Source organism: Alligator sinensis, unplaced genomic scaffold (genome assembly GCF_000455745.1).
Source record: "Alligator sinensis unplaced genomic scaffold, ASM45574v1 scaffold687_1, whole genome shotgun sequence".
Lineage (NCBI taxonomy): Eukaryota > Metazoa > Chordata > Crocodylia > Alligatoridae > Alligator > Alligator sinensis.
Genome location: NW_005842662.1, coordinates 418182 through 431964, shown reverse-complemented (window position 1 = coordinate 431964; position 13783 = coordinate 418182). Strand labels below are relative to the sequence as shown.

Here is a 13783-nt window from a genome sequence, read left to right as displayed (position 1 = left end):
AGGAATGCCCCTCACTTTTGCCGCAAGCCTTCCTACCGCTCGTCATAATACTGGGGGATGTCAAAGATGCACCGTAGACCCTTCCTCTTTTAGGCCAAGAGAGGATGTCCCTGGGATGCCACCCAGTCAGTCTTTGATGGCAGAGAAACACAGAGCCAGACAGAGAAACCAGGAAAGGAAACAACTGTGTCTTTCTACAGAGGAAACTCCATTAAACACAGGTTATGTCTTTCCCCGCCCCATCAGAGAAACATTTCCAGGGAGAAGCACAGCTGTTTTAAGTGTATGGCATCCCTTCAAGATGACTGTACTAGGGAAGAATTAAGCAGAGGTGCAGACAAAGCAGAGATTCAACCATTGTGAAGATGTTAGTTGCCCTCTGCCCCTGAGAGATGTTAAAAAAGATACGCTCTCTGTCTAGGCTTGTATCCGCTCTCCTTCCCATTGCAGAACATGAGCATCTCCCACTGAAGGGAAGAGCCAAGAACCACCCGTGATGTAAGAGGGCATAGATTTGACCCAAAGACCATATTCAAGAGTAATCAGCCAGGACTCTAGGAGTGGCGGTAACATCTATTTAAACAAGCAATTATACATTGCAAAAGATTTTTTGGAGCAATAGGAAAATTCCACGGCTCTCTTTAAAACAAAACAAAACATAAAGCCAGAGGCAGACCGGTTACTTAAAACCAGACTCAATGAGTACAAAATGTACATCAAAGTAAAGCCATTTATCCTGAGTAGCTATGGCCCGAGGCTGAAACGTAATGCATCTGTGCACGGAAAAATTTCCGGTTGCAAGGAGACGCGGGAATGCCGATGACTTACTGAGTGTTCTTACAGGGCGAGATTCTCATCTTAGAGATTTTGCAGTGGCCAATTCATTAATAGAAATGTCCCAGAGGTGAACGGAAGTTGTGGGTTTCTCTGAAACTGCAGCCCTTTTGTTCAGTTGCCTAATAGGGAGCTTGACCGTCATCTGAAGACTTGGCCTATGCAGCTAGCTCGAAGTCAGAGTCACAAAGCAAGATAGCGGCCAAGTTGGCAGCAGAGGGCAGAGCCTCCGTGCCCACTGTCTGTGCCCTGTGCATAGTTTATACCTGCTTTTTCCCTGCCTTTGCATCTGGCAATAAGTTTTTCCTCAAGCCCATCCTTAATGTCTGTTATCAGGACCATAACCATTTTGATCAAAAACATCCTTGGAGGTTTTTCAGGCCTGTCTTGACAAAGCCCTGGCTGGGGTGATGTAGTTGGGGCTGGTCCTGCTTTGAGCAGGGGGTTGGACTAGATGTGACCTCCTGAGGTCCCCTCCAATCCTCATTTTCTATGATTCTCTTTTGCAGCCATTGCAGCTCTCGGATGGGTCTCCTAAGCCATGTATGGTCTCACCAGTGACTTCCCTATTTCCTGCAAAACTGTTATCTTTATAAAAAGGGACTGCTACCATCACAAAAGGTTTGATCTAACTTAGGAATTAAGGTGACCACTGATGGCTTTCCGACTGCAGGTGGACCGTGGCAACTATTTGACAGTCTGTTTGCTTGCTTACGTCTCTGCGGTCCTGGGCACCATATTCTGCAGTCCTGCCCTGCACAATGTGACCCACAATCTACATCCTGCTTCTTCACAGTCATGCTCCAGAGTCCAGGCTTTCAATCAAGGTATTTTTCCACCTCTCATGCCATGAGAGATGGAGTCTTGTTTGCCTGAGCCTACGGCCAGCCAGAGACACTGGCTCCATGTGGCATCGATCTTCTGGATCTGATAATGGGCCGGCAGAGCGCTCTGCAGCTGAGCAGTGCTGAATGCAACCGCACAGAGAGAGGAGGCTGTTAAATGCATCCTGTAGTCACAGCACTTGCCAGCTAACAGACCTGGGAGCAAATGTGGTTTACAAGCCACTGGAATAGCATTTAAAATCCAATTCCAAGTATGAAACATGCTGCTTTTTCTTCAGGGTCTTCTCAGACGAAGGTAGCTTAGTGCATGATCCAGCTCTCGGGTTGCAAATGATCACAGCGCAGGCCAAGATTTGGGCCACCAGGGTTGGATTTGCTGTGAGCTCCTGATGGCTCCTTTCCTTGCATACTATGTCATCCAGTGGGATTTTCTTCACCAGCAGATAAAGCACACAGGAGTGGAGCTACTGAGAGACTATGGAAACAGAAAGTGAAGTTCACTTTCTGTCTGGGATGCTGCAGGGCTTTCTGTAGCCCCTTTGGAGTAAGTGAGTACTTCCACAGGAGGTTTGCTAAGTTCAGTGGTTGCAGCTGGGATGATCTAGGACGGTGGGTTTCAACCTTGCTAGAGTCCAGGAGCCCTTTGGAAAATGCCAGCTCTTGGCTTTCACGCATTTCTGGACTATGAAAAAATACTAGAGCAATTGTTGCAAAGGACTCAGCTAGCCCGCAGCAGGGCAGAATGGTTTGGGCACTCTGGCTTCCTATTTGAAAGCTTTGGGTTTCTCTTGTGAACCACACCTGAGCGTTTGCACATTTAAAAACCAATAATGCACAGGACACTGTAGCACCCTTAGAAAGATCCCACGGCACCATGGGGTGGCATGGCACCCTGGCTGAGTCTCGGTGATCTAGGGACTATGCAAGGATTCTTTGGTAATATCTTTTATTGGAGTTTGGAGAGCTGTTAGACAAGCCTTCAGTCACAAAGCGCCCTTTCTCAGGTGACCTAGGCACCCACCATGCCTCCAGTTTCTCAGATGACCTGAGGAAGGCCAACTATACATTTGGGCCAACAAAAAGATCCTGCAACAGAAACCTTGCCTTTTGGCTTTCAAGACGGACTCATTCAGAAGCCTGTGGTTTCATTGCGAGTTCGAGAAGTTCAAGGATGCCTGATTACCAGCTCCCAAACAGGTCTGGTAGTCCCAAGTCACCGATAGTCACCACCCTAGAGGTGGGCAAGAGAAGAGATTCAAGGACACGTTGAAAGCCAGTCTGAAGAAGTGTAATGTTAAAGTCAATACCTGGGAGACTCAAGCACTGAATTTTCCCCATGACACCATGATGCAAGGCATCAAGCATTTCGAATAAACTCGCCTCTCTATGGGGATGGATGGATGAGAGAGACAAAGAGAAAGAGCTGTGACCTGACATCTCCAGGATCTGCTTCTTCCCCCTGGCACTATTTTCCACATCTTCAGTTGAACATGAAGCTCTTGGCTTGGTCTCCAAAGCCATCTATGGACTCACCATTGACTTTCCTATTTACTGGAAGACCGTCGTCTTTATCCAAAGGGACTGCTACCACCACCTCTGAATGGGAAGGATGGGTGTGTTTTTAGTTACATGGGAAGCACTAGTTACCAGACCTGTTACTGTGATCCAGGGGCAGGCCGGACATAGGCATGGGTGAACCAGGTGGCCACCTGGGGTCCAGACAGAAAGAGGGGCTGAAAATGGTAACTTTTCCCCCAGTTATTATTATCATTATCTCTGGTGAAGGGGGGCCCAATACTAAAAGTTCACCTGGGGCCACTGGGAGTCTAGGTACGGTGCTGCCCAGGGGCTATTACAAGCCAGGTAGCTGGTAGTTACATGTTCACAAGTGCATCCATCCTCCCCTCCTTGCTTAATTCCCAACCCCCCTGCAGGCATATACAAAATGAATGATCTTGCAACCTATTCCACAATAGGTTGGCTTTATTGGAAAGCGATTCTTTCTCCAGATGCGGCCACATCCCCATCATGCCTGGGTTTCCGTGCATCACTGGGTGGTTTGACATTTGCAGCAGTTGAATGTCCTGCTGCTGCAGGTGTCAATGGGTGTAGTGAAGATGGGAGACTCCCCTTAGTGACAGAAGCCCATTTACCGTTGTCTGGGACATCAGTGCTCCCCAGCCAGCGAGAGAGAAAATCTGCCTCAGCTTTTATGCACAGAATCACATGCGGCTAGTTCAGGAACTACTTTTGTACAGACACATGGATTTGAAGGCCAGAAAAGACAATTGTGAGCTTCCATTTGGATTTCATGCAGCTCCTCGTGGACTTTCTCCTGGGCACTCCTGCATCCGGTCTACAACTCTTGGTTGAGCTACAAAACATGTTTAGAAAGTCAGGGATCTGTGTTATTAGCAGGGGTCCAACCCAAGACCTTCATTGCGAAGAGAGTGACTCTGAACTACAGAGCTAAGCCTGATAGCTGCATGGAAACCTTTCAACCAGGCTGCATTGTCTGTTTGTAAAACTCTGGTCACAACATTCAAAGGATTCATGATAAGTTATGAACGTATTCAGATGCAGTCACCCAAGCTAGCAGAGACTGCTCGTACTGGGCCTGCCTTGTAGAAGTCAGGTATTGCGCCTTTGATGCTAGATTTCTTCTTGTAGCACATATGTGAAGAAGGTTGACTACAACTTGTATCACTCACTTCTTCTGCAGACCACGCTATTTCCCCATAGGTACCACCTTCCTGCAGCACCGTAGCCTCATGAACACCAATTGGGCAGTATTTTCATGTCTATAAGCACCATTTCCCCTTGGTTAGAGAGCAGTCTCACATTGGGAACTCACACAAATGGGTTGATACATTTTTCAGCCTTTTTTGACTGGTCTCCAGCTAAACATATGTCATTACAAAAATCTTAAAGACTGCACTTATGATCTGCAGGGGCCACATTTTCCAAAGAAAATGGCGTTGAACACAAACAAATGGCAAATGACTCTTTAATTGGGGAACATATTTCATGGTGGTGCTTAAGAGAATACAGTGTATTGAACCTATATAAGGAGGTATGTTGGGAGGATGTTGCTATCTATGAATAAAAGCACATTTGGACTGTTTTAGGCCCCTGTGCAGCACTCTTGACATATGCTCAAGGTCATCCCTATTTAGCAAAGCTAGAAGAGCATACTCTCAAGTCCCAAGAAGTCAAGTGAACATGAACCATATGCCTACATGTTCGACTGAATCAAGATCCCAAATTATGGCATTTGAAGGTGTAAACCCTTGGGGGATCTTTTACTGGACCAACAGCATGGTTGGCATAAAGTTAGACTAGTAAGGGCAAGAGAGTGAAGCAGATGGGAGTGAAGATCATTTCTGGATGAAAAGTCCCTGTATTTATAGGGGTTGAGAAACTGGGCCAGGATGAGGTATGCAGGACAACCATTTGCCATTTATAGTTTGGTTACCTGTGATTGTTGATCTCAGTCATATAGATCCATCCTGCTGCAACCTGCACAGTGAACCAAAAATTAACAACATTATGTATTACAAACCCTGAATCGCAGCACTGGAGGAGTCCTTTGTGTTCCTGCAAAGCTGGTGGCTGTTTCCATACAGACCAAGGCTTCGGTGCTGAAGTCTACTGTCCTGAGCAGAGGACCAAGAGCCTAGAAGGTCTGTGTATTATAGCCCTGCATCCAATGCTGGTCTCCCTTCTGGCCTGGAGCTAGTGAGCTTCCCCACCCTTACAGGACACAGGACGGTAGTGTCCACCACATGAGTCCTTTAGCATGGTGACTGGGAATTGGCCTAGAGTCTGGGAATGGTCAGGCTTGTGTCTAAAAACCTTGCCTTCCTGGAGGATTCGCCCCTCTTTAATGTTTCCCTCTGTCTAGAGAAGAGATTTCTGATAGCAGTCAGCTCAGTAATGCAGCAGTAGGCAGCATGACAAGGTCCAGGGCTTGGAAGCTGAGCTGCACCCATTCAGACTAGGAAAAAGGAGCACATTTCTAACAGTGAGGGGGAATTTAGTGCTGCATCAACTGGCCTCAGGATGTGGTGGATTTTCTGCTCCTTGAGGTCTTAAATTGAAGCGGGATGTCTTTCTAATGGGTGTGCTCTAGCTCAAACAGAAGTGCTTGCTGCAGAAATTATCATGCAAGGTTCTTTGGCTTCTTTTATGGATTGAAACCTATGGCTTGAAGTCTCTGGAGTTCCCCCTGAAAGCCCTGCTTTCCTCCTGTTCCGGGATATATCCTTCATTCTTATACTCATCGGTCCCCATTTAGCATATGGCTTGCATGTTAGACTTAATAATAAACTCGGGTTGATCTTTATCCCTCTATGTATGCCTCCTATTTGAGCAGGGTGGGAAGAGGTGTACAGGATTGCCTTTGATACACACTATTTGACTGTTAATCTAATCTATGAAGCACTTAATCACCATGGTACCTTGGCATGCCCATGAAGAAGTCAGGCAGGGAGAAATGAAGGGGAAACATTGGACTGATTGTAATTTTAGTTTCACACTATTCGTATCTGGGAGTTTTCTGGGCAATGAGATGAGAGGAATGCTGCAGGTGGAGAAGGGGCAACATTTTAGGGGAGTTTGGCAGTGGCCATTTCTATAAAGGAAATACTGCTTCCTCACTTGAGCTCTGCTTTTTGCATTCACACAGATGCAAGAATTGGCAAACAGGGGCTAGATGCAAATTGAAGATGCTCCCCATCACCTGGGGCAGTCTGCATGAATAAAATGAGAATAGCCCTAAGGTGGTAAAGATTTGTGGGTGCTGAAGGTCCCAGTGCATTTCATAACCTGAACTGGAGCCAAGGTGCTTTGAGTAGTCCTGTATGCTATGTCTGCATGGTCTCTGCATGCAGAGACACTGGGGACTGGAGGAAAAGAGGGGAAGATACTGAACTGAGGCCAGTATTCTCAGTCTGTGAAAAGGCCTGGAAAGGTGTGAGCTGTCAGTGTAAGATGCTAGCAGATACAAAGCACAGATCAATTTTTCCTCACTGTACCTAGTACCTACCTAATACCTGAGACTTACCTTGGCTAGCTGTGAGGTGACAGCTACAGGGCCTTGCCTCCACCAGGCTTTCACAGCAAGAGAGCTAACCTCAGTTAATTATGCTGCTGTAAAAACACACCTGTCTTGTCATGAGACAAGATAATACCTCAAGATAATGCCTTTGCGTTCTTGTCTAATCAAGCTGGCTTGTATAAATTAGAGATGGGTAAGGTCTCCTTGGTCCTACAAGACTGGTCTTGTTGTAGGCCTTCATGCCACCATAAACATCCCTATGGTGGCACAAAGCACAGACAAACAGTAAGCGCAGGAAGCTGGGGTCCCCTGTTTAGAGACATGCCCGAGGAAGCATGTCTCTGTAAGTGGGAAGCATGTTATCTGTTGTCCAGCCATGGGACTCATCCACCGCTTCATTTGGCGACCTCTGTTTCTACACATAGCAAGGTAGAAAAGAAGGAACGTTTGTCATTGTAATACTCATTAATCTCCAAACTGTTAAGATGCAATAATGTGGACTTGGTGTAAGCACTGCTAATATATATAATTCCCTTTGGATATGTGTTCAGCCTTGCACTATCCCTGCTGATAGTGTGAACACAGGCTGCACTAAGTTCATACTCAATGAACAGTTGCTGTGTGTTTATTCCAGTGGTCATATCCTAGAACCTAACAGGTCCTTGGAGGTGATTGCGATGATGTCTCAACCATTATTTTTCCTACCTGATATCTTGCTGAAGGTAGGGACAGGTATGGAGCCTCTGAAGCCATCAAAGAGCAAAGCAGCTTGCTGCCTCCCATGTGCTTCACCTTACTCCACTTGCCTTATCCACCTGTTCTCTACTCAGCTTTTCCTTCCTTCACCCGGTGCTGTCTTTCTCCAGTCCCCAGCCCATCCCCACTTCTTTCCGTGGTTCAATGTCACATTAGGGAATGGGATTAATCCCCGTCTGCTCTGCAATGGAGAACTGTGCTTGAACCAGGACTGGGACAGCTGCATTATCAATGGCTTAGCAAAGTTGCTTTAATGCCTTAGCAAAGTTACACCTGGGGTACAGGCTAGCCCAAGACACTGCTTCAGAGAAAAAGGAAGCCCCAAAGCCATTGCTTTCTGAGCCCCCTGGGCTGAGACTTATGCTTGGAGATCTGCGGTGGGATTCGTGCACCCTCTGAGTGCCACTTGCTGCAGAGGACAGACCAAACTCTCAAGGTTGCTGCACCAGTCCCCTCTGGACCCCAGATTGCTACCACAGCTACCGACAGGTCACTCTCAGATGTCTGCTCAATGGTCCATGCAGAGCAGGGTGAGCCCCAAGCAGCACCTGCTTCTTATTGCACAACATCCTTGAGAAACCCTATCTGCCCACAGCAGTGGGAGTACAGAGTGGACTGAGATTCCTTCTGCTTAATGAGCTGCATCCCAAATGCTAACAGGGAACAGCTGCTGACCTTTGGAAAGGTGGGTTTTGCCTGGGCCAGCAAGGCTTCCTCGGATGAGAAGCCTTGGTACAATTTTCACACCCACGCTTTTGCACTGGAGCATAGCGGCCCGTTTTGCTGGTCATGGGGGCATGGGCAAGGGGGCACGTCACGGGGGGAGCAGTTCCAGAAGCCATTTTTGGACTCTGGCAAGTCATTGCACAAGCTGTGACTGGTGTCCTCCAGCCAGGATGTTTTCCTTCTCGGTGCTCAGTCTGGACACCTGCAAGCTCTGGGCTTCTCTGCTTGACGTGCTGGGGGCACTTCTCCGGCCTGTGTTAGTCAGAGGGTCACAGTGGTGAATCACCTTCCTGTCTCCCTGCAATCCAGCTCTCTTCTTTCTGCCTCCTCAGACTTGTCCTCCTGATTTGTTCCCTCTCTATTTTCTCCTTTTGCTTCCTGTTCCCAGATCTTTTGGATCAGTCATTATTGCTGCTTGTGCGATGCACAACATGACTCCACGGGAGGGGTGAGGACTTGCCCCAGTGCTGCACACGGGCTGGGTACAGGGGAAGCTTTGCCCCCTCCTGGGCACTGAAATACTGTGATTCTAAGTAGACCAACAGAGAGACAATCTGCTCAGGCAAGCGCGACTGCTGGCATCAGCTTCTTTGCTCAGGTCTGTGTAGCCAAATGCACACGGCCACTCTGTGCACACATGTGTGTCCACACCGCTGGGAAATAGACTTCCAGTTGGCATGCAGGTGCCAAACACACCATGTAGACAGCTAAAAAATTACTCCTTTAACAACTAGGGGCAACGAGAATGCACACCTCAGTTGCCACTGCAGAAGGCAGGGCAGGGTGGCACCTGTGGGAACGGCTACCCATGCGCTTTAATGAGCATTATCTTAGTTTAATGCACACTAAAGCATCACAAAAAAAGACACATGGTGTTTTCACTAATGCACATTAAAATAGGCGACTGTGCTTTTTTTCTAGTACCGCACAATGGAGGCACTAAATTTAATGCGCATTAGCAAAAGTGCATTAATGAATGGGTAGATGTGCCCATAGGAACTACCTGCCCTGAATTCCCCTTGTTGCAAACTGAGCTGAGTACTTTTCTCCTGCCCTTTTTGGACATGGAGAAAATGGATCCTTGGCTTCCTTCTAACAACTACTCACCTCTCTGAAGACTATTGTCTGGCACCCCTTTCAGTCCTATTTTGGAGACTAGACAAATGCAGTTCTCTACTCCTATCCTCAGAAGCTGCATTTTGAAAACCTCCAATCACTTTTGTTGCTCTCCAAGATGTGTTCGTCCTTCTCACAGCATGGTGCTTCAACACGGCCACAGTTGTCCAGCTAAAATATCACCAGTGCCAACTACAGCAGTTTTCCCTGTGCTTTCCAACAGGTAATTAGTCAGGTTAGTCTGAAGTCAGGGGGAAGGTCCAACAGGTAATTAGTCAGGTTAGTCTGAAGGCAGGGGGAAGTTAGGGCAGGGTGGCACCATAGACATGAATTGGTTCAGGGGCATAAGCTCTTGTTGACAACAACCAACACTAGTGTCTACCCATCATCTGAAATCCATTCTCTGTCTGATGCTTTTTTTCTCCTGATCCAAAGCCTGTATCTCTCCCCAGCCTCCCTGAATCAAGAGTTCATGGTGGGGAATAATTGGTGGAAATAGAGAGGGGCAGTGCTGGGGCCTGTCTCCTGGGCCTTTAGTCCCCAGTCTTCCCACCCAGCAAAGGAAACTCAGTTAGAAATGAATCCTGGTCAGCAGTGCTTGCAAGGTCTAGCATCACTGCTAGCACTCCCTTAGGCTTTCTGAGCATGCGATGAGAGTTTTCTCTGAGCACAGTGCAGATGTTTGATATTTTCTCCCCATGCTACTGGGCTTTGTTGGCTGCCACGTGGGGTCAGGCAGGGATTTTTTCTCCTTCTGTCACTACAGGGGTCAGGGGCTTCTTGCTGTCCTCAGAAGCGCTGGGTGTTGCCTGCAGCCAAGGTGGGGCTTCTGACTGGGGTGTGCCAATGCTCCTGCTAGGACTCAACCTAGAGGCTCCTGGTTAGAGGGTCTTGCTCCCCTGTTTGGGGTCAGACCAGTTGCCATATTTGGGATCAGGAACGATTTTACTCCATGGTCAGATTGGTACGGACTGTGGGGGCTTTTGCTTTCCTCTGTAGCAGAGGGCATGGCCCTCTTCCTTGCATTGTTTGAGTGTATCTTAACAGCCCTCGCAGCTGCAACGCTGGCAGCCCTTGTCTCCCTGTGCACTTGTGGAAGGTCAGGGTGCTCCTGGTGTCTTTGGGCCAATATGCCTTGCAGTTGGGTGACAGGGTTGATTGTGCAGTTTTAGTGTGACAAGCACTTGTATGGGGATGGTTTAGATAGGGATGCTCTTGCCTTGAGCAGGGGGTTGGACTAGATGTGATCTCCAGAGGATCCTTCTAGCCCTAATTTTCTATGTTTCGCTGTTGACCTTGAACAAATGCTCTGACAACTTGCTTTGGACACAGCTGAAGTTCGGTGGGACTCTGATCACAGGGTGTTCCTGGTGGGTAGATAGACAGGAACAGAATAGCTAGGAGCTGGAAATGATCCAGTCCACCCACTGCTGCCAAATGAATGCACAGAGCCTGGCATCCGTAGCAGTGGATCATCTGACTCTTGCAACGAAAGGCGTGCTTGCTGAGTGCATGGGACCCCCTTGGGATGGCCATTTGGTCCTATGGCAAAGTGACATTTAATAAGGGACCGAGCAAGGCCATCTGAAATAACTCCTTTGCTTGTAACTTGTGCTGACATCAGCTGGCAGACTTGTCTCCCCTGTCACTGTGATCTGTGAAGTCATCTGTGCAGCCACGTGCAGGGTTATTGCAAAATCACCTCCCACTGCATCCCAGGCTGCCCTGAACGAGGGGCTCTGATCTTCCTGTTTGTTCTCGTTGACAATCTCTCCTGCTTCCCAGCCGCTTGATAGCTGCCCTGAAACCATTCATGTAGTGCTCTAGGGGAGTCCTTTTCCCCCTGCAGATAAAGCAAGATAAAAGAGAAGGGTATTATTTGGCTGGGTGGAAATGTTCTTTATTTTGATGATATGATTCTAACCGATAAAAGTGGGTTTTGCTTGAAACCAAATGGAAAGCAAGTTCCCACAGGGTGAGGCTTTGTCATTTTTTTTTTGTTCTTATAAGGGGTGGGGGGCAGGAATAAAAAGAGAAAAGGATAGAAATGGGGGAAATCCTACAGAAGGAAAACTGATCCATTTTATTTTTGGTTGCATATGAATTAATAGGATATTTTTGCGGGTTTGTTGTTTTTTCATTTTGGATGAGTTCAGAGAAATCACAGAAAAGTAGGGCTGGAAGGGACCCCAGGAGGTCATTTAGTCCTACCCTTTGCTCAAGACAGGATTGCCTCTGTCTACACTGCCCTAGACAAGTGTTTGTCAAAAATAGTGAATGATATAAATACCATTTTTTCTTTTCTATCCCATTGAGGGAAAGATGTTAATAATTCTTGCTGCAGCAATACCTGATAATAGAGCAGGTCTCCTCTATGCTAGTCACCATACAAAGACACAACCAAAACTGTTTCTGTCTCAGTGGAGTCCTGATCTAACCACTTCTTTCCCTTTTTATTGACTGTATAGACTAGGGAGAGATAGATAGAGAGGAGGAAACCCCCTCAGCCTCCCAACTTTCTCACCTCCATTTGATTCAGCTCTCAATACTCTTTTTATTTTAAATTGTAATGTCGAAACATCATACAGTTTGGTGAAAAGATCAACCTCCCCCCCCATCAAAGAATTCATATGATCCCAAATGTTTAGGGGCGAGATTTCCCATTATTTTGGCAATCACATAGGATGTCATGAACTCAAAGCAATCATGTAGGGCTTGATCAGTGATCAACTATTTTGGGTACTCAACTTAAGGTGCCTGGATAGGGTCTGGTTCAATGGGAGATAAATGGCACAGCATCCACAGCTGCTCTGACAGTACCAGCTAGAAGCTGGACTTACCTTGGCTGGGCCCTGAGAATACAGTATAACAGGCTCTCCAACAAGCCTGATTTTGGCTATTGCAAAGATGAGAAGTTGACCCAGAATTTCACAGCATATAACGTACTGAGCAGTCACCCCACAGATCAACAAACTGAGCAGATTAAGAGGCCCAAGCCATGGCAGATCGGGCTGATCATGCCGGAGTAGTTGCTCACCCATCTGAGATACCAAGTTTCCCAACTCTTATACAGCGCAGCCCACAGTGCTAAGTGCAAACAGGCTGAGAAAAAGCAGCTGTGTGTTACAATCTGATGGTACCTTGGGCCACCTTGTACCTGTTGTACATCCTCATCTAAGTGGTCCTGATCTTCCTTTATCATACAAGTACTGCACTGTCCGGTGCTTGATGTGCCCAACTCCCTTTCCCAGCGGTATCGCACACCTTGTATTGGTTCATGCATAAGCCACCGCTCGGGCGAGCTTTATATTGGTCAATGCTTCTGCAAAGCCTGAGCAGTCGCTGTGCTAATTGGTGCCCGTACCAGCTAATGCTCCCGTGAGGCCTACAGGGCTCTCTTCTGGTTCTGCTGTAACCCCTCTCCCCACTTCCCTGGGCACGAATGGGTGACACAATGTGTCCAGCCCACTTTCCCAGATGTGTCGAGAGAGGTGACTTTGGCCTCTTGGTGCTGCAGTAACTCTTGCCCCCATAACTGTGCTGGCCCTTGCCCTCTGCCCAGCAATTACTGATGCCACTAGCCTGCACACAAACCTACTTCCCCCCATACTCCCAGCATCAGTCTTGCTTTCATATCAGGTTTGGCTCATCCTTCAGCCCCCATCTCTGCTCCATGTTCTCCTACCTCCTCATGCACCCTGACCCTGCTTGTCACGCCCATCCATCATGCCTCCAGCTCCAAGTATTCCCAGAAGTTCACCACCGACATCCACCCAGGCCCCATGAGCTCTGTCCCAAAGACTCACCTACCCTATTATCTCTGTCCCAGCCCCCTGAGCCTCCCCTCCCCTCCACCTGGAGGTCTTCAGGTTGGCGAGAGGAAAGAAGCTGCAACTGGTCCCCTCTCCCCCTTCCAGGCTCAAGGTTGGGGCTGCTACCAAGAAGTGTCCCTCTCTCTTCCTCCCCCATCTGCCCTTTCATTTTTCATGGGATAGAAACTAAGCCTGCAGGTCATTTTCCTGATTAGCCATCGTGTGGTAGTGTCCATTTGTGGGCCAGGTCCTGAGCTGTTCAGCTTGTGTGGGGGCCAAGGGGGAATCGAGGATCAGGAACCCTCGGGAACGCTAGCTGGGGTCGTGGCTGCGATCCCGTGACGGGCAGATGGGTACTCTCTATCACCGAAGCGGAATTAGGCACAGACAAGACACGTATCAATTGGAAAAAACAGAGATGGCTTTACTTACACTGTAGAGTCGTATACAGCTCAGGCAATCGTAGTTGCAACAATTCTAATCTCTAGTCGCTAATCAAGGAGCTCTTGTAGACCGGGTAGCTCGGGTGTAACTCGGGCATGCAACACGGAGGATACGTCGCAAGGCTTCGTCGACGGGGAATCGTTGGCAGGTGATCAAGCTGCCGGAGTTCCACTCCAGGGGGAATCACGGAG

The 13783-nt window shown here is 48.0% G+C and overlaps 1 long non-coding RNA gene across 1 annotated transcript in view; it reads left to right on the top strand.

Moving 5' to 3' along the window:
- Window positions 1-6008, top strand: part of LOC112551925 — a 9513-nt gene extending 3505 nt beyond the window's left edge. The window contains exon 4 of the long non-coding RNA XR_003096268.1: window positions 1344-6008. This is a non-coding gene — a long non-coding RNA (uncharacterized LOC112551925). The remainder of the gene's footprint in view (window positions 1-1343) is intronic.
- Window positions 6009-13783: the final 7775 nt, after the last annotated feature.